The 22,201-nt window shown below is 34.8% G+C and overlaps 1 non-coding gene and 1 pseudogene across 1 annotated transcript; one reads left to right on the top strand and one right to left on the bottom strand.

The window, feature by feature from the left end:
- LOC102964699 overlaps positions 1–21,991 on the top strand; it is a 60,369-nt pseudogene extending 38,378 nt beyond the window's left edge.
- Positions 4,347–4,419, bottom strand: TRNAQ-CUG. The gene has a single exon. It is a non-coding gene; the product is annotated as a tRNA-Gln (tRNA).
- Positions 21,992–22,201: the final 210 nt, after the last annotated feature.

Raw genomic sequence — 22,201 nt, 5'->3', positions numbered from 1 at the left:
AGTATAATTGCTAGCATATGACTACTGACTAAATATTATAGTGAAAATGTGAAAAAAAAATATCAATGATGATTCCCAGGATTCTAGCTTGAGCAAATGAGCTGATGATAATGATTTTAAAAACAACTTTTTAAAAATCTTGTGAGAGCAGAAGTAACTAAATTACCATATGAATCAGACTCACAAGATTTAAAAGATCTTACTCTGTAAGTTTGTGTGTGTGTTTGTGTGTGTGTGTGTGTGTGTGTGTCTATCTCACACTAGAAGAAAAACATTTTGGTCATGAAATATACCCATTTTTATTCTGATATTTTAATATCATGCATGTCCCAGATTACATGGCTTAGTTTTTGTTTGTTTTTATTTAGCCATAAACAATTTTATTTATTCATTTATTTTATTTTTCTTAACATTTATTTTTGAGAGACAGAGAGAGACAGAACATGAGTGAGGGAGGGGCAGAGAGAGAAGGAGACACAGAATCCGAAGCAGGCTCCAGGCTCTGAGTTGTCAGCACAGAGCTGTAGGTGGGGCTCGAACTCACAAACCATGAGATCATGTATGACCTGAGCCGAAGTGGGGTGTTTAACTGACTGAGACACTCAGGTGCCCCAGCCATAAGCAATTTTAATTGAACCAGACATTTCATAGTTTTGGACCCTTCTGATGGTACATACATACCATTTATGTCTTTGCCAAGAGGTCTGCTATGAGCATTTACAAGAAGAATTGGCTGGTTTATTTTTCTTTCTTGAGCATTTCCCATAAACGAAGATAGTCAATTGCAGGTCTGCTAATTCTTTCTCACCTATTGTGCATAAAAACCTTAGAAAATATGTTACTGCTTTCCCAAAGAATACACTGGAAATAAAATGAAGACTTTTTTCTTACCTTGCTATAGCACTAAAAAGTTTTCTCATATGCTTTCATATGCACTATCATTGATTGTTACAATAACCCTGTGCAAAATGTAGTGTTATCATTTTAAGAGGAATGACACCCAGAAAGGTTAAGTAATCCAAAATAAGTAAGTCGTAGAGATAGTTCCTCAATCCATTTCTGAATCCCCATTCAATATCATTTTGTCTGTATCACACTGCCTTCATGCTTGTTTGTAACTTGTAAATTTAAACATTCACTAAAGAAATACAAATATAACATAATTTTTGAAGGTTTATTTAGATCTATTTGAAAGAAAAAAAACCCTCTAGTGCCTGGTTTTAATTGTCATTTTTAGAATCAAGAACCTGTGACATGTGTGCACTGAATGGCTCATTCACACTTATTTTCAACTTGCATGAAAACAGTGATGAATTTAGAACACATTCTGTAAATTACTGAAAAAGATGAGAAAATAAATGGTGTTCTCATGTTTCAGGAACAAAAGATGAGAAAATATAAAAATGGAATCTCAAGTGCTAAGGACTATATTATTATGGTTTTTGTTGATTATGTAATTGTAAATTCACTTGCAAAATGTCTCTAACTTTTCCATATATCTTCTGAGGTTCCTACTAAGTTTTTAACAAATAATTGTTAGGTGCCATGGAATTCCAGAGTTTTTATATAGTTATTTTCCTGAAGCAAGCTCTTTAGACCAATATAATCACCAGCAATTTTATGGAAAACAGAGGAATAATGTCTCAGAAAGACAGATTTTGTGTGGTGTTTGGATTTATATTAAGAGTTTGGAGGGTTCAAAGGATCTTTCAACCAGTTCTCCCAGAGCCTCCTAGGAACAGCTTAAGACTTCACTCAGCCACATTATTCTTAGTCAAGGGAACCCACAGAGATTTCAAGCCAAACAAAAATCTTCAGAATAGATTCCCGTCTTTTTCTTTTTTTTTTTAAGTTTATTTATCTTGAGAGAGATAACACAAATGGGGATGGGGCAGAGAGAGAGAGAGAGAGAGAGCAAGAGGGAGAGGGATATAATCCAAAGCAGGATTCACTCCCCACACTGAGCCCAATGTGGACCTTCAACCCATAAACCATGAGATTGTGACCTGAGCCAACAGCAAGTTGGACACTTAACCCACTGAGTCATCCAGAAGCCCGTATCCCCTTCTTCTTTAAACAGGAAAGCAAACATTTCTCTGGACCTCATATATGCATATATGTTATATCCTTTGACAAGACCCCCTCACCAAGAACACACACACACACACACACACACACACACTTTCCAATCCTGTTTGTGGGTAGACCATATCTACCTTCACTATACAAATAAAGATTTATCTGCAGAGTTAATTCTAAGAGTCACTTTGGTTTTGTTTTGGGTTCCTTGACCTATACTCAGTTTATGTAGCAGTTGGACATTTATTTCAGCTTTGTCCTTGGACCTCAAATTTCTGGCATGAAAAATGGGAAGACATTAGCATTTTTCCAGTTCATTATACTCAGAAGTATAATTAAGATAGCAAACTAAAATGGCCATAATTAGTATAGTAACTACTCTAATAAGTAAGAAACCAACAAAGCAAGGAAAGAAAAGCAAGAACAAGCTCATTAAACACAATTGTAACCCTAGGCTGTCAATGAATCTTGAGTGTAAGGATCATCTTATTTTCTGTTGAGAGGTGTTCCCTATGATAGAGTTCAGAACATACTACTCTAAAACATGGCTCCTTGACATATAGAAATTTCAAGCTAAAGGAATTTGAGAACTGCCATGTGCAAAAGTGGCTTTCTGACCTTTCCATGTGGTAGGTCATAAAAGCTAGGAAGGTTTTTCTGATATTCTCTTGAAACAAGTCATAAAAAAAATCATTATATGAGAGGTGACCTCCCTATACCTTAAAGACAGGAGCATCTTTCTATGAAGATGAAGGGATACAGGGAGGAATCGAAATGAACAAGCCTTGCCCCAGTTACACCTAGCTCATCATTGTCCTACATATCTTTCCATGATGATCCACTCTTCATCAAACCAAGCACAAAAACACTGAAATTTAACTGTGTCCTTAGGTCTTCATTTTCTTTGAAGGCTCCTGTGTCATATAAAACTTATATTAAATAAATGTATATGGTTTTTCTCTTTTATTATGGACTCCCAGTCAACAATTTGAAAGAGTAAAAAGATATTTTTTCCTCTCCTACAGTTTCTGGTGAAACCATGAGGGGTTGGCTGGACACCCCATTCACTCTGAAGCAGGTAGATGAAAATTTGGGAAAGCTAGCAGGAACCAGTGAAGGTTAGGAATTCTGACCAAGGTCAACTCTTCTGGATCTCTGTGGCGCCCACTTGAGAGGCAAGGGTAAAAATTCCATTTGTCTCTTCCTTTTGAATTCAGATTAGCGGGAGAAAAACGTTGTAAAACTCAGCTCTATGGATGGCAACTCTGATTAAATTTGGTTTTGGGATACACATCAGTTATCAATCTGTTTCCTCCAAGGGACAACTATTGTTTTTCTGTTTGTTTTGTCTTGTGTTTTAAAAGCTTGGTTTGGCTTTTTGCCTGCAAATTAGCATGCAAATTGTCAGTTCTGTGTTTAGGCAAACAGCCTCAGGTTGGGGACTCAAGAATATGGTCAGTAAAGCAATTATAGGAGTCCTAGAATCCTACACTTGAAAATAAAGGTATAATAATAAATTTAACTCAGAAACAGAGTTGATGTACAAGTAGCCACAAACAAAGATGCCCAGTCAGATAGTACTCACTTTAATGTCAAACACTAGCAGTTGAGAGAGTAATTTAGTTAATTCTCACCCCCTGAGTTTTTTTTTAAAACCTAGGGTATCTCAGCTTATTAATGTGTTTATTTGTTTATTTTAATTACTTGTCAGTTCACATCTGTAATTTGATTTTTTCCCTTCCTGTACTTCCATAGAAGTATAATTAGATTTCTCTTCAAGCATTTGTATTCACTATTATTCAAGCTGATACAAAAGATGTTTGGTTTCACATGTCTCAGAAAAAAATAAATTAGTTAAGAAATACCCCAATTTAATACATTTTTGCTAAAAGGCATGTTTAATACAGGGAGAGTAACAGAAGTTAACTGTTACTCTGATTATCTAATTCTGAGAGCAATAGGATAGCATAATAGTTAAATGGAAGATAACTTTAAAAATCATGGTGGTTGAATTAAGGTGATGCCCATGAGTAGGGAGTAAATGTAGACAAATATGATACTTGTTAGATTTTTTAAATTACTCTGGTTCTTCACACTTGCAATCTGGAAACATTATTCTAGTGTATATATTCTGTTTAGAAATGCCCCCAGGAAGGGAACTGGCCTGATTTGTGGTTTGTCAGGTAAAACCAAGATGTTATATAAGATGAATATATTCTAGAAACCTATGTACAATGCTTATTTTTTTTTATCTTCAGTAGGTTGCATGCCCAACATGGGGCTTGAACTCACAACCCTGAGATCCAGAGTCTCATGCTCTACCAAGTGAGCCAGCCAGGCATCCCATGTTGTGCCTACTTTTTAACAATACTGGATTGTAAACTTAACAATGTAAGTGGGTACATTTCATGTTAAGTGGTCTTATCACAATGAAAGGATGTTAATAACAATGATAATAACGGATTACGATCTATAGAAAAAATAAATATCTTCAATTCCAGACTGATATAAATAATTAAGTGAATAATATTAAATGAGAAAGAGCAGTTCATTTTCATAGGCTTCTAATTAATAAAGGTAGAAGTAATGATAAAAATATTCACCATTTAAGGTACACCAGATTAATTTATCCCCCAATTATTACAAGGAACAGGATAATCACATATTCTTAAAGTGTCATCCAGTGGAATAATTTTAAACCATAAATGGAAATTAGCTAAATTTGCAATTCAAAACCCTGGAGCCGCCACCTCAACCAACTGATGGAAGGCAACAACATCTGTAGTTACACATGTTGACATTATGTATCTCCTGATAGGATGCAAACATAAGGCACACAATATCAGTCATGTGGTATTAAAAAAAAAAACTTTAAATAGCTTTATTTTTTTAATTTTTAATATTTCTATATTTGAGAGAGAGAGAGAGAGAGAGAGGAAGAGCACGTAAGGGACAGAGAGAGGGAGATAAAGACTCCAAAGCGGGGACTCCACTCTGATAGCAGAGAGCCTAATGTGGGGCTTGAACTCTTGAATCACGAGATCATGACTGAGCCAAAATAGGACCAACTGAGCCACCTAGGTGCCCCACAAAAACCGTATTTTTAAACATGAATAAACAACAGACAAACCCAAATTGAATGGTGTTCTAGGACATAATGGACCACTACTTTTCAAAATAGTCATTTAGACAAAAGAAGATGGTCACATTTTCCAGGATGAAAGGAGACAAAAGAGACACAAAAACTACACTGCACTCAAGATGTGAGACTCTGGGTTGTTGGCCTTTATTCTATGTTTATGTGAGATGTTAATATTTGAGAAATAGGATGAAGGTCAGCCAGAAGTGTATGGTGTTTGCAATTTTTCTTATAAGCTTGAGTTGTTTTAAAATGAAAAAATATCATTTTGGGGGTTTGCTTAGTTCTTAGAGACAAAAGATAGTATGAAAACAACATTATAATACATACTATTAGGTTATGGATTCAAACATTAACTTAATAGACATGAGTGTATGTAGATATTTATAGGAAAAGAAATAAAAATCAAAATAGTAAGGTGCACAATTTTGGACAAAAAAAAAAAACCACTGACTAAATATATCTTTTAAAAGGGTTAGAACTTGTTACATAATGCAATATTTGTCTATTAAATTATTATTCTCATGTGTGTCTTTAAAAATCATTAGAACATATATCTCTATAGTAGAATTGTTTATTTTATTTTCTCTCTCCTTCTAACCTAGGTAACCTCAAGATCTCATCAACAATCGCTGTCTAGATCTACACCAAATACTTCTTTCCCATTTTGAGGTAGTTTCCATGGATAATGTTATTTACTCTCATGGAAGAATTAGAAGAGTACACTGAATATCAAAAAAGCCAAATAAGCCACTGATACGTTGCTTATTACAAGGGACCTACCACTAACATGTACATCAGATATGTATAGGATATTTTAGATTATGTAAAGAGTCATTTAAAAAAAGAAAAAGAGTAATTTTCACAACTATTTTTTTACAATTTTATTTTTAAGTAATCTCTACACCCAACATAGGTCTTGAATCACAGCTCCAAGATCAAGAGTCACATGCTCTACCCATTGAGCCAGCCAGGCACCCCCACAGCTTTTTGTTAAGAAAAATATGCTATTTTGCTAGCAATAGTAATCCTCACTAAGTGTTAGATTTGCCAAATATAAATATTGTGCTGGTGACATGTAATTATTAATGGTGCGTGATGTGTGTGGATGATAGGGCCATGGGGCAAATAGATTTTTCACAAGATTTTCACATTCTTTAACAACAATTGACATAATGCAATTTTTATTTAAGATGAATTAGTTGGCACCCACACTGATCTCTTAGGAGTAATACAATTACTTTTTTAAAAAATTAAAAAAAAGCATTGAATTAGAAAATGCTTTCTGCTCTGAAGGAAGGCTTGGATAAGATCTTACCAAGGAAAAAGTGTTTAGGCCAAGTGCAAAAAGTACTACCTTAAAATCTTTCCTAATAAAGAAGAAGGTTTTTTTTGTTTTTTGTGTTTTTTTTTTGCCATAGGTCAAACTACTTGTTCCTGTAATAAATTAGGTTGTCTTAATAGTCATAGCATTTCAGAGCCAAAAACAACCTTATATGTCATCCCATCCAGTTGTTTGGTTGTATACATAAAAAAAAGCCTTTGACAGATTAACTAATTTTCTCAGCTGGGCATCAGAATCTTTGGACTGTCATATCACACAAAATAAAAATATTTCTAGTTATAATGATGCCTTATAATAATGCTTTTCAAACATTTTCAGGGTGCCCTCATCCACACTTTAGTCAGTGACTATTTAAACTGTATAGCATGGGTCAGAACTCATTTTACATATTTTAAATAACTGGTGTAAAAGTGAAGTTTGAAATTAAAGGTGGCAAATGTTAACAATGCTATTTTGATTTATGGAAATGAGATAGAGCCTAAGGCTGAGAGAGGTAAAACCTTTTTATTCATAAAGTTGAACAGTAGGGTTAACTCTCAGCATTGACCTTCTTAATACTCTTATATTTAAGATATTCTGTGCTATTCGGGGAGAATCATTTGTAAAATTCCAGTTACAATTTTCTGCCTAAATTTTCTGAAATCTTTTAATCTGTCAATCAACACCAAACTAGATTTTTATGCATCTATTTTTGTGCCCAGAATAGTGCTAACTGCCAAAGTTATAACAGAAAACAATTTAAACAGGACCCCTTCTCTCTTAGAGTGTACAGTCTAGTAGGGGATCATAAAATAACAAAAGGCCATTGCTACATAGGTTTATTGAGGATATGGTATGCAAAGCACATTATACTGTGGTAGCGTATAGGAGGGGCACTAGATTAGTAAACTCTTCCTAAAATAATGATGCATAACAAGGCATCACCAAATTCTATGGCTTGATTTCTATTCCATCTATAATGGAATAGCTGATTTTGGAAGTGCTGGCCCACTTTAAGTGCCCACAAAAATGTATTAAATAGATAATGAGGGATTTCTGGGGAAGTGAACAGAGGTGGAGAATCCTAAGCTCACCTCTTCCCATGGATATAACTGGATAATACCTACATCATGTAAATAATGCAGAAAATGCCTCAAAGACTGAAAGAACAGACTTCACAACTAAAAATAGAGAAGAGACCACATGAAGAAGGGTATGAAGGGTGGAGGTATGGTAGGGAGCCAAATGGACTCACAGCACTGTCCTGGGAGGGAGGGATTTAGCAGGCTTGGAGAAGGGAGAAGAGCAGAGCCCCATGCCAGGTACTCCAGGCATGGGGGACCTACATGGAGAAGACAAATCCCCGTAACATTTGACTGTGAAAGCCAGAGGGACCTAACAATTAGTGGAGCCTAACACCCAGAACTTTAAAAATTAGCTGGCTCAGTTCTGGGAGAATTAGGAGGGTAGAGTCCCTACCCTTAAAAAGAAAGCACAACAAAGAACCCCAAATAACCTACACCATAGAAGCAGCAGTTTAAAAACACCTGGGATATATGGAAGGAGATTTATTTACTAATCTCAGAACATGTGCTGGAGGGGCTGGAGGGATCTTTGGAAGACTTCTCCAAGAACAAAAGAGCTGGCAGGTGCCATTTCCCTCCCTTCCCAACAAGTGTTGGTGAGGATGTAGAAAAAGGAACCCTCATGCACTGTTGGTGGGAATGCAAAGTGGTGCAGTCACCGTGAAAAACAGTATGGAGGTTCCTTAAAAATAGAATCACCATATGATCCAGGAATTGCACTACTGGACATTTATCTAAAAAATATGAAAAAAAACTACTTGAAAAGATATATGCACTTGTATGTTTATTACAGCATTATTTACAATAACCAAATTGTAGAAGCAGTCCAAGTGTCCAAGGATCAATGACTGGATACAGAAGAAGTGATGTGTGTATGTATACACATACATGTATAATAGAATATTACTTAGTTATAAAAAAGAATGAAATCTTGCCATTTGCAATAACGTGGATGGATCTCGAGGGTGCAATGCTAAGTGAAATAAGTCAGTCAAGGAAAGACATTTAAATACCATATGATTTCACTCATATGTGGAAATTAAGAAACAAAACAAAGAAAAAAAGAGACAAACCAAAAAACTTAACTATAGAGAACAAACCGATGGTTATCAGAGGGGAGGTGGTGGGGGGGGATGGTTGAAATAGGTGATAGGGATTAAGAGTACACTTATCATGATGAGCACTGAGTAATGTATAGAATTGTTGAATCACTAGATAGTACACCTGAAACTAATATAACAATGTATGTTAATCATACTAGCATTAAATTTTTTAAAAATGGATAAAGCAATGTTTTCAAGGAATTAGACAATAAAACCAGGCCCTGATAAGATCCAATGAGTCAAACAATATTTTGAAATTGAATCCTTTGCATGTAGAAGGACTTGGGTAACATTCTAGACTTTCAGAAATGTTCCTTTATATTCTACAATTCAAGGTGATCGACCAGCAAATGAACTGCATACTATAATAAAACTGACCCTTTTCTGAGGAAGAAAAAAGATTGCAAGATCTGTATGGTATAAATCAACCATGCCCAATGCACATTTAAAAAAATAAAAAGCTTGGGGTGCCTGGGTGGCTCTGTTGGTTAAGCATCCAGCTTTGGCTCAGGTCATTCATGATCTCACAGCTTGTGAGTTCGAGCCCCACGTTGGGCTCTGTGCTGACAGCTTGGAGCCTGGAGCCTGCTTCAGATTCTGTATCTCCCTCTCTCTCTCTGCCCCTAACCCACTCGCATTCTGTCTCTGTCTCTCTCAAAAATAAATAAATATTAAAAAGATTAAAAAAAATTAAAAAGCTAATTGTGAAAAAGTAACAAATATAGGACATGGGCTGCCATCATGAACAGTGAAATAATTAGACAAAATATATGAAATTTCCATTTTTAGATATGGGACCATAGACAGTATTGACTGAAATCTTTGAACTAACAAATGAGACGACTTCTATTATTGTCATATCTTTCTGTATGGAGGCACTCTATGGCTTAAGAGGAGGTAGATGAGAGCTAACTAGAGCATGAAGGTCTTTCTGAAATAATAGGACAGATATCAGAGTTGGAGAAAGCTAGGATTTATAGAGAAAAATATCAGGGAAGAGAAAGCTGTAGAGAGAAAGTTCCAGAAATTTTCATGGATGTCCACTTAAGTTTTGGCTCTAAAGGTGGCAGAATATTCCACCTCACAATACACCAGTTTGGCTTGAGGACTGTTTTAAGCTGAAGGCATTTGATAACAGGCAGATACAAGAAAAGTTCCCTGTGCTCCCCATATTTGCCTAAAAGCAGGGTACCAATTTACCAACTATCCCTCTTTCCCTTTCTACCAGGAAGAGTAAAGGCTAATTACCAGAGATACTGTAGGGCCTTATCAACGGAGAAGGTACAGACTTAAGTGTGCATAACAAAGTTTACTCTTGCTTCCCAAATTTTTCCTCATTTTTCCATAGGTATCGCCTATGTATTCATGTACTACTAATAAGCTTGTGTTTGTTTTCCTCTTGTTTATCTGTCCTTTTTTATAAGGGTTCCAGTCAAGAAATCAGAAGAGTAAAAGAAAACTATGTTCCCTTTACAGCTAAATAACAGCTATGCATTTGCAGACTAAGATCACACAAGGCCAGTTAAATAACTACTGGGATTCTACCAGATGACCAATTCTTAGCATTCACCGAGCACTGGGAGATGTTCAAATTCTGACCAGCTGGAGTGGTGGTTCAAACTCCAGAATTGTCACATCTTAATTGTAGGGTGCAGTCGTCCCACATACTTTAACCAAGCTAGTATAAGGATGGTCAGGAATGTAAAGAGATAAATGAACATACCAAGAGAGAAATGGAAGATATAAAAATGCAGGAAATAGAACTGCTAAAAAATACTTTTAAAAATCACTGGATGAGTTTACCAATACTTAGGATCCCACAGACCAAAAGATTAGTGAACCTGACGTTAGAAAAATGAGAATAAAAAAAGATATATTTGTGAGATAATATCAAGCATTCTCATACATGTGTACCTGGAATCACAGAAGGAAATAAGTGAAGGTAGGCCACAAAGATATTTGAAGAAATATAGTTCAACATTCATGAAAACTATAAATCCATAAATCCAAAAATGCTCAATAAAAGTGAAGCAAGATAAGCAAAAATAAAAATATCAAGGCAGTTCATATTCAAATGGGTGAAATACAGTCATAAAAAGAAAATCATATGATCAGCCAGAAAAAGAGACAAATTATTTGCAAAGAAAGAAATTTTAAGAATTGCTGCTTACTTATCAGAAACAATGCAGAGATGAAGAAAATGATATATCTTTAACTTTCTAAAAACAATCTGTCAGTGTTGAATTCTTTATCCAATGAAAGCAGCATTTATAATGAAGGGGAAATAAAGACCCATTGCAGACCAAAAACTACCTCAAGAATGTCTTGAGAAAACTTGCACTTTGAGACATATTAAACGAAGCACCTCAGACTGAAGAAAATAAGCCAGTTGGCAACTTTGTGGTATGTAAAGAAACAAACAGTACTAGATACGGGAAAATACATATAAAATATAAATATACAATTTCTTCATCTTTCTTTAAAAGTCTTCAAAATCCTATTCAAAGAAAATTAATATAAATATATTTGGGGGCATATATATATATATATAATTTTAATGTTTGATAAATATAGTTCTAAGGTTGGAAGGGACAAATGGGATTAATTACACTATAGTTAGTTTTCTACAATATACATTAAACACTATGATATTTAAAAAAATAAACTGATATGATAAAAATATATGTTTCAAATTCTAGAGCAGCAGTGTAAAATATAGCACAAAAAATATAACAGTGGAGATAAAATGGGAGTTAAAATTTTAATATAATTATTTTAAAACAAGGCATAAAATAGGGAAAATGGAACAAGGAATAACTGAAACAATTAGAAAACAACAAATAAGACTAAGAGTTAAACAAATCTATATCAACATTTATATTAACTGTAAATGGTCTAAATATACCTTATATACAACCTGGATAAAAAAGCAAAATTAAAGTGTATGTTTTCTAGTAAAGAAAAACTTAAATATAGATTCAAAGAAGAGTTAGAAAAACATCATGCAAATAATCCTCATAAGAAATCTTTAATGGCTATATAAATATAAAATATAAATTAGATATATGTATGCTTCAAAGGACAATATTAGAAAATAAAAAGGTAACCCAGAGAATGGGTGAAAATATTACAGAACTGATAAGGGACTTATATCTAGAATATTCAAAGACCTCTTCAAACTCAATAACAATACTACAAATAATCCAATCTTTGGAAATGGCCAAAGGATCTGAATAGGCATTTCTTGAATGAAGATATAAAGATTACTAACAAACACACAAAAAGATGCTCAACATCATTAGTCATTGTGTATATGCAAATCAAAACCACAGGGAGATAGCGCTTCACAGCACTAGGGTGGCTATAATGGAAGAGCCACATATTGGCCACTGTTGGCAAGGATGTGGAAATGTTGGAACACTTATACATTGTTGGTGGAAACAAAATAATGCCAGAAACTTTGGAGAATAGTCTGGCACTTCCTCAAATAAACACTGAGGATCATGCAACATAGCAATTCTACTTTTAGGTAAATATTTAAGAGAAATAAAAACATATGACTGCACAAAAACATGCACATGATATTGATAGCAACATTACACATGAGAGTCAAAAGATGGGAACAAATGAATTGCCCACTAACTGATGAATGGATGAACAAAATACAATATAGCCATGCAATAGATATTATGTGCCCCTAAAAAGAAAGAAGTACTGAAATATACTACATGTATTATAACATGTATGAACTTTGAAAATTTTATGATAAGTGAAAGAAAGCCAGCCCTCAAAGACTATGGATTGTATGAGTCCACTTAAATGAATCAGTAATACTATAGACACATAAAGTAGGTAATTGCTTAGGGCTAGGGTCATGAGAAAAGACAAAAGAGTGATAGCTAAAGACTAAGCCTTTTTGAGGAAGTTCTACAGAACAACTTTGCTACAATTCTAGGAAGTTATGCCAAAAACATGAAGCTAATAGAAAAGGGGGAAAATGTGGAATGACATGTACAGAAAAAGAATAAACGAGAATTTCACTAAATTCTTCATATAAAAGTACTGGAGGCCAGGTATATCTTTTTGACCACTGGAAATTCTCAATCACATGAATTAATACTTTTCCCTGGTTGCATAAATTATTTTGAGTTGAAGTTTGTCACCTGTAACCAAGTGTCCTGATATCAAAGGCAGTAGTATTGAACTAGTTGGCTTTTATGATTCTTTTTCTTCTTTTAACATACCACTGTTATTTATTGAATATAAAATCAAATGCCAAAAGGATCCATAACTATTTTAGAGAAATATACAATCTACTTTCTAATATCTACTACTTTGAAAGATAACATTTCATTGGAAAAGTGTTTTTGATTATTTAAAACCATTCACAATATTTAAAAAAAAAACAACAAATTTTCTTATCTGATAGTTTCATTTCGAACATTGATTCTTTGTGGAAACTGGAAATATACATTTAAATGGAGACCAAAACTTGTTGAAGGTCTTACTACTTCCTTCAGTGATTCAATATAATCTTCATCTAGATTTTCTAACAGCTTCCTTAATAGACTTTTTACTTTAGCCCTTGCTTCTCTGTATTCTCAAGACTGACCAAGTAATTATTTTTAAATGTAGTTCTTTGTAATTTTTTTGCTTAAAATTCTTTGTTCAAAATTCTTTGCTATAAAACATCCAATGATTTTCCATTTCACTCAGAGTAAGACAAAATCTTAATAAATGGCCTGTATAGCCCTGTATTATTGCATTCACCTGCAGTCCACCCACGTCCATAATTTCTATTCTCATTTCCTGTTGTATTTTCTCTATGTCTCCACAATTTGGGAGACTATATGTGTTGCTACTTGTGTATTTGTCTATTGTCTGTCCATCCCTGCTCCCTTACTTTCACCAAAGATTGTAAGCTTCATGAGGTCTTGGAGGTCAGAGTGTTGTGTCTATTATTTTTGTTTCTAGATTGTGCTTAGAACATTATCTTACACGTAGAAAGACTTAATCTTTTTAAAAATTTTCTGAATGTTTATTTCTTTTTGACACAGAGACAGAGAGAAAGAGAGAGACAGAGAGAGGGAGACAGAGAATCCAAAGCAGGTCCAGTGTTGTCAGCACAAAGCCTGACATGGGGCTTGAGCCCGTGAACCATAAGATCATGACCTGAGCCCAAATCAGACACTCAACAGACTGAGTCACCCAGGAGCCCCCTGTAGAAAACATTAAGTATTTGTTGCATGAATGAAAAGAAGGACAGGTGAATGAGTTATTGTGTGAAAATATGTTTGTTATGCTCTGGCATGTTGAATAATTAATATATTTTAACTATATCACATGTTGGTATTTAAAATGAGTGATTAAAAGTGAATAAAATAAAGTTGGAATAAAAAATTTTTAATTAAAAAATGGAAAAAAGAAAGTAATGAAAATGATAAGGATAAATCATTCTTCAACCTTCTGACTACATTAGACCATTGGCACATATCATATCTTCATAAAATGAGATTTAGACCACTGATCTTTGGTGAACCCTATATTTAATGTCAGGGAAATATATATTTTAAAAATTGAATTAACATCTGTCTTAAAAGATATATCTCTTTTTTTTTGAGGGAGAGAGGTAGGGGCCCAGAGAGAGAAGGAGAGAGAGAGTCTCAAGCAGGCTCCTTGCTGTAAGTGCAGAGCCCGATGTGGGGCTTGATCTCACAAACTGTGATATCATGATCTGAGCCGAAATCAAGAGTTGGGGGCTTAACCAACTGAGCTACCTAGGCACTTACCTAACACTTTATATTTAAGGAACTCACCTGATTCCATAGCCTGCATTCTATGCGTCCTGAGGAAGATTTTCAATTAGGATTTTACAAGATGCCCAAACTACTGAGGAGAATATGTTGTGAAATGTCTTTACTCTCCAACAAGAAATTAAGTTGTATTTGACTGATGTTCATTTTACCTAGTTAACAACAATTACAACGTGGTCACTTTCAAGAGAAGCACATGGGGTGTGGCCCTGTCTGACCTGCATGGCACGGAGGGTGTCCCATTGCATGGGCTAAGCTTCACTTCCATCTTCCTCATTTTATACTTATTTCTTTATGCAGAACAAAGCTAACACTATTAAATTCCCATTACTTATATTGCTAAGCATAAAATTTAAGTTTACTCAAGCCAATTAGCCAGAATTATAGGCTATCTAAGCTATAATCATTCCTAAACATTATCTTATAAGTAATACTGATAGTTTTTGGTAAGCAACAAAATGACTAAAGAATCCTTCACGGTTCTGAAACCTACGGTTCTTGTTACAACTCTGGAATCACTCAAAGATGAAGAGGTCTCTTCCTTCTTTATGCATAGTTAGCTTTGGAGTTAACAGTCTTCCTTTATAGAAATGAACCACTTATACATAAGGTTAGGGAGCCCTCTCAGGCACATATCAGAAACAAAAATATATGTGTACAATTGTGGGGAATAAGAAATACTTTTCATAGTTATACAACTTTTTGAGCCATAGTTTCTGTGACTTTAAAAAGAGTATCTATAAGAATCAAATGAGATAGTTTGTAGAACTGTAGATAAAATTGTGATTCATATCAAATGTAAAGGGCCATTAGGTATGTCAAAGACAAAAAACAAATAAGTATGGGAGCTAATTTCATCAAGGCTATTGCCATAGGGTGAGGCTAGATATCCAAAGATTAGAATATCTTGGTGAGGTGGTTTTGCCTTATAATTTTATAGGAAGGAGTACACAGATGGTTGGTTACAAGAGAGTGATTTATAAGGGAATCCTTAGTCACATGAAGAGAAAATATTTATCATTGTGTCTAGTTGGTTAAAGGGAATCAAATACTTCAGCTAGTCTTTTAAGAATCCCTTTCATGGGGTGTTAGAATTGCACTGCACCTAGAGCATAGAGATCATTTAATATGATTTCCCATAATTATCATTGGTGTATCATAGCATAACTTTAGGAAATCAGCTCCTGAGTTAGGGTCTTCTTTTTTTTTTTTTTTTTTTTTTTTTTTTTTTTTTTTTTTTCCTAACTGACAGGGCGTAGAATAAACTCTGTCTACTTTGCTTGTATGAACAGAGTAGTGTCCTCCTCATGGATTCACTCCCAGGGTTTCTATGACATGTTATTGTTTGGCTAATCCTTAGCTCCTAGATATGAGTCATCAGAGAGGTAGCTGCATATAAGCCTTGCTTCTCTGGAAATTCAAAGCATTTGGGTAAGTGTCAGAATTGTCCCAGGATACACTTTCATTTATCACTGACTAGTAATTTATCTACACTTATTTCTCTGGGTGATTCTGTCAGTGAATTAGGAAATATATGTGCGATAAGACAGCTTAACTGCCTACAATCAATGCAATAAATAAATAAATTCAAGCTCACTTTACAGATGTAAATCATTGTCATGATTCTATGTGAATGTACCTTGTTTGCCTTAAGTTCTTTAATCTAGCATAGACTGTGACTCAACCAGCAAGTTGCTCTTAAATAGCATAGAAATGCAGGTTGAAATTACTTTGCAGAATAAATTTCTCTTAATGTCTTTTTATCCTAAGTAATACTCATTTTTTACAACTTCCATTTTAAAAATGGATAATGTAATGTCCCACACATACCACTTTCTCAAATGCAATTTTCAAAAGAATGAGTTGTACAAAAAATTTCCCCCAAGGGGTAACTATAGTTTGTTTCAATTAGTTTTAAAATAGATTTTAAATTATAGTTTTGAATCATTACCTGTCTCTCCATTGGCTCACATCTAGAATGACATTTATAACACATCCCACATTAGTATAAACCAATTTCAGGTTTGTCTTTGGGGAATTATCATGATTAAAGTCTCTCATTCTGACATGACTCTCATTCACAACAAAACAAAATTTGTTAACCCCAAGGTTCCTCATTATATCTTCAAATCACTTTACAAGTAGAATCAAACTTTGTATTTAAATAAATTTTCATTTAGATATAAAGTTGTATTATGTATGTAACTTAGTGAGATAAAAGCCAACAATGTTTCTATAATTGAGAAATTATGAGTTCCATTAAAACTGACATGAAAATTGGAATAAGATGTTTACATTACAGTTCTATTATTTCCAGGTATCATAGCATTGGACAAGTGAGTTATTTTTTGTATTTCAATTTTCTGATGAAACATAAGAATATTGCAGTATAAGATATAAAAGTAAAATTCTATCAGTAATGCAACATAATTGTAATGTGAATTGTACAAATAATGCTTGCTATTATTTCTCTTTCTCTCTCTCTGTCTTTGTATAGTACATATAGTATATCTGTACATATAGTACACATAGTATATATAGTACATATAGTATATAGTGTGTACAGTATATATAGTACATATAATATGTGTGTATATATATTTTACAGCAACTCTTCTGTGTATGAGTTATATGTAACAGTATGAGTAATATGAGTAATAAATCATGTTAAATGATTCCTATGCACTAGCACAATTCAATCTTATTTATATATATAGTATATATAGTTATTATAGTATAAATAGCTATAATAAATTTATATATACATATATATATATGATCTCTATAAAACTTCTCTTCCTTTTAGAGGGTTATATAATGTAACATGGACTACTTGGGTGAAGTTATAAAATATTTTATTCTTATAAACTGTTAGTACAGTGCTTCATAATCATATATACTCTGAACATTTTTAGAAATAGACTACTCTTGGCAATAAATATAATAAAGAAAATGGGTATTGTAAAGAAAATACAGAAGGCAGGTTAGATCATGTCAACTGGATGTATAGAGAGCTAAAAAGACAGTGAAACACAACTTTACAACTTTACTTGGAATTCAAAAAATTTGAATTGAATCAAAGACTGTTAGGAGATGTAAATATACACTTGTCAAAGAAAGAAACTTTTATTGCGTCACAGTATTTTTGTAAGCAGTGGTGAGCTCTGTCCTGAAGTTTCCAGGAAGACAGGTGAAGTTTATATCCCTATACATTTTGAAGGGAATCGGATTTCTGGCTGCTGTTGGTCAACAGACACTCCTTCATCCACACATGGCAATTGTGGTGAGACAAGATTTTTGATCTATAAGTCAATTTTAAGAGAATTCACATCTTTATCATGTTTAGACTTCCAACTGAGCACAATATGTCTCTCCATTTTCTTATGCACTGTTTAATTTCTTTCACTGGTATTCATATTTTTCAGCATACAGACCTTATTTGTGTATTTTCTTTGATTTTACCCAATATTACTTTTTTCAGATATCTTAACTGTTATTTTAAAATTTTGGTTTCCATTTACATCACCAGTATGAAGAAATACAATTGAATTTTTGTGTGTGTGTTAACATTGTATCTATATTCTTCCTTAACACACATTAATTTTAGGAGTTTTTGTTTTTTGATTGGTTGAAATTGTCTAGATATACAGCCATAATATCTGTAAATAGAAAATAAATTCATTTCCGATCAATTTAACTTGCATTTCTTTTTCTTGTGTTATTGCATCGATTTAGACTTCCAGTATGATGTTAAATGGGAGTGAAATGGATATTTTTGCCTTCCTCCCAATTTTATGGGTAAGGCAGTCACTCTTTAATTATGAAATATGATGTTAGCTGCAGGTTTTTGTTGACGACCTTTCTCTAGGAAGCAATGGTTTCTTTGTATTCTTAGCTGCTGAGAATTTTTATCATAAATAAATATTGTGTTTTATGAAATGCCTTTTCAGTATCAAAAGGATTGTATATTTTTTCCTTCTTTTTCGCACTATTATTACACAAGTTTTCATTGACCAAATTTTCACACGTTCAATTACCATTGCATTTCTAGGGTAAATTTTAGTTGATCATAGTATATTTTTCTCTTCATATATGGCTAGGTATGTTGTTGTTGTTGTTGTTGTTGTTGTTGCTGCTGTTTATATATTGTTGAAGTTTTTGTAGCTATAGTAACAAGGGATAGTGGTTTGTAGTTTTCTTTTTTGTGCTGTCTTTATCTAGTTTTGATATGTTATTCTGAACTCGTAAAATGAAACTGGAAGTTTTTATTTTTCATTCTTCAATTTTCTTGAAGAAATTGTTTAGAATTAGTGTTATTTGCCTTTAAATGTGTGATAAAGTTTTCCAGTGAAACCAATGGGTCTTGTTTTTAATCTGAAGGATTAAATATGAATTCATTTTTAAGAGTTATATGAATATTAACACTATATATTTCTTCTTCAGTGAATTTTGATATTTTATAGTTTTTGAGGCTTGGCTTAGGTACATTTGTATAAGTTGTCAAATTTGTGTATGCAGAGTTCTTTATAGTTTTCTATATTATCCTATATATGTCCTAAGAATCTGTAGGAATATCCCTTCTTTCAGTACTCATAAATAATTTGTGTCTCCTCTCCTTTATATTTGTTAGTTTTCCTAGATGTTTATCATTTTTATTTTATCTTCACAATAAACTGACTTTCTCTTTTCAGTTATCTTCTGTTTTGTTTCTTTCTGCTTTCACATTCATTGATGTCTGCTATCTTGCTTACTGTCTTCAATTGCCTTTGTCTTCTGATTTGCATTTCTTTTGTCCTTCTTTAAGTTTCTTAAGGTAGAGCCTTAGATTCTAGAAGCAGCTTTTAGAAATAGGTCCTTTTTAAAGTTAACCTTGCTTATTTTCTCCCCACGATATTTGTCTTTTACTGTAAAAGGAGTTTTAAAATCTCCCAACTATAATTGTAGATTTGGTTTTAATGCTTTTATTTGCTGTCTTACTTGAAGAGTTCTGGTAGTGGGTTGCTTTACAATTTAAATTCCAGTTGTAAGTATATCTGAATTGAAGTCATCCTTCCATGAATATTGTGGCTGGGTTCAAGGTATAAATTCAAGGTGTAAGTTCTTAGCACAGACAAGAATAGATGCTAAGTGGAACAAAGAGTTGGCCGTGTTGGTATTCTCTGTTGCCGTCCATATTAATTTGATATGCCCCGATTCGAGAGACCCCCCGAAAACAAACCACCAGAGTCCAGAGTCAAAGCCAAGTGGCAGGGGTCGTTTACTGCAGGTTCGAACCCGGTCCTCCGCGCACTCGTGGGCGGTGACACAAGAGGCCCCGAGCAAGGATCTTACAGCTTCTTTTATAGACAGGCACAAACAAGTTAGGGATTTTTTTGAGGTTACAGAGTTGTTATAGGTTGACATTTAAATTTGAAGGCTCAGCAGAACTTGATTGGTTCCCGCCTTTATTTCAAACCATTCAGCAGAACTTGATTGGTTCCCGCCTTTATGTCAGACTACCACCGGGCGCGCCCTGGCTGGTTTCGGGAACGGCGGGGGAGGGGAAAGATCTTTTCTTTGCAGTTGTGAGTACACCTGGTAATTTTTCTCTTAGCCTCTCAAATTCACCTCTTCTGTGGTCCAGAAAACTGAATTCTGTGGGCTGCATCATCTGTGCTTTCTTGCCTTCTGCCTTCCAGGTTGACTAACGGGAGAATCTGGAAGAATAATAGTGGATGTAGGAGGAGAGACCTTGGGATATTGATCCCCACACTCTGTTTTGGATATTCCCTTCCTGCCTTGATGAGGGCCTGATAGTTACTACATTTTAAGATACCAGCTTCTGTGGGATACCTCCTCCTTCATTGTTCCCTATATTAACCTATGTTACCTCTTCTTTCTCCTCCCAAACTAGATGTGATCAGAACAAGGCACAAGAAAGTTGCAAGAAACGTATTACATGAATGATTAATTAATGGAAGGCTGATATCACATACACCACATACTGATATCAAAACACAACCAAGTGTGGAAAAATCTCTGCAAAGATACAGAAGATTCCCTAGGATTTGGGAGTGTTCTTTGATAGTATTGTAATATGGAAGTGGGTAATTAATGGTTAGGTTTAAAATAATGATTTGTTATTACTTTCTATTTTCTGTCTCTGTCCCACAATCATACACTAAAAAATAGACAATTTTTATTGTCACTGCTTATTTTTCTTACCAATGAAGTTTGCTAACAGAGACATCTGAGGTCATCCAGAGTTCCTGCATTGTAATATCATTTCACTTTTCTTTCTGTGTGATAGATCTCACATCTCTGCGTGAACCGATATGTGACTTTTGATGCAGAAGTTATCACTCAAGCCAGGGATGCAGTCATTCTAGAGGTATTAGAGTTAGAGAACTGCAGAAAAAATCTGTTTGGTTGTGGGCAAATGAAATTTTATTCTTGTAGTATTGCTGTGTGCAAAATAGTTACTTACTTAGGTGTTTCATTTAATTACTTTTTGTATAATAAATGAAACTCTCTTATCTGAAAAATTCAAACCTACTAAAGAAGAAAAAAGGTGTGGGAAACTGACTCAGATACATATAGTTTTTCAAGGCAGATATTGAAGTAATATTTAATTGTGCTATAAATTTGATTTCACCATTAAACTTGTTTTCTATATGCTATATAATAGTTTCTTACAATGTAATCTTTCTTGCTATGCATTAATTATTTTTGAAATACAGTTTCCTAATATCCTAGTCACATTTGAGGTCTGCAAATGTGCCTCTTCCACAAATCTCCTTTTCACCAAGCTTCTGCTTATGTTCCTTCCAAGCACTTGAACGTCCAGTCCAACGATTGGCTACCACTCGTGAATCAGTATAACTCAAACCTTTTTTTTTTCCCCTATGTAAAAAGAATCACCAGATACATTGGCCAAAGTTCTGATCACTGGATGAATTTCTCTTCAAGACTGCCCTACAGGAATGTCCCAGAAAATTCCATGATTCACCTATAGAGCTCTGCCAAAGTTTCCAAAAGTAAAAGTAAACCTCATTTAGTCAGGAGGCCTATAGAGGGAGTTCTCAGCATCGCAGCCCAAGCCAGGACCTGGCAGGACGTGTTCCTCATGATCAGGCCCCACAAGACCACCATCTTCGCGTACGCCAAGGAGTCGAGCACCTTGTTCGAGCTGAAGCGCATTGTCAAGGGCATCTCCAAGTGGCCGTCCGACGAGCAGCCGCTGTACAAGGATGACTAACTTCTGGATGATGGCCAGACACTGGGAGAGTGCGGCTTCACCAGTCAGATGGCACGGCCGCAGGCCCCAGCCACCGTGGGGCTGGCCTTCCGGGCAGATGAAGCTTTGGAGGCCCTGCACATCGAGCCCTTCTCCAGTCCACCCGAGCTGCCCCGATGTAATGAAGCCGCAGGACTCAGGAAGCAGCGCCAATGAACAAGCTGTGCAGTGAGAGGGCCCCGGGCCCGCCCCCAGTGGCCCCCCTCCCAATAAAAGAGATTTGGTGCCTGCCTGGTTGCTGCCTTTTTCTGCGCACCCTCTCCTGACTCGGGCGTCACCTTCCCTGGGATGGGGTCTGCTCTCCTGCAAGGCTCCTTCTCAGCCCCGTGTGCTTGCTAGGCTGGCTGTGACTGTGGGACCGACCCCAAGCTCTGTGGGCCCC

This window comes from Panthera tigris, chromosome D1, assembly GCF_018350195.1.
Source record: "Panthera tigris isolate Pti1 chromosome D1, P.tigris_Pti1_mat1.1, whole genome shotgun sequence".
Taxonomy (NCBI): domain Eukaryota; kingdom Metazoa; phylum Chordata; class Mammalia; order Carnivora; family Felidae; genus Panthera; species Panthera tigris.
This window is presented reverse-complemented; position numbering and strand designations above follow the sequence as displayed.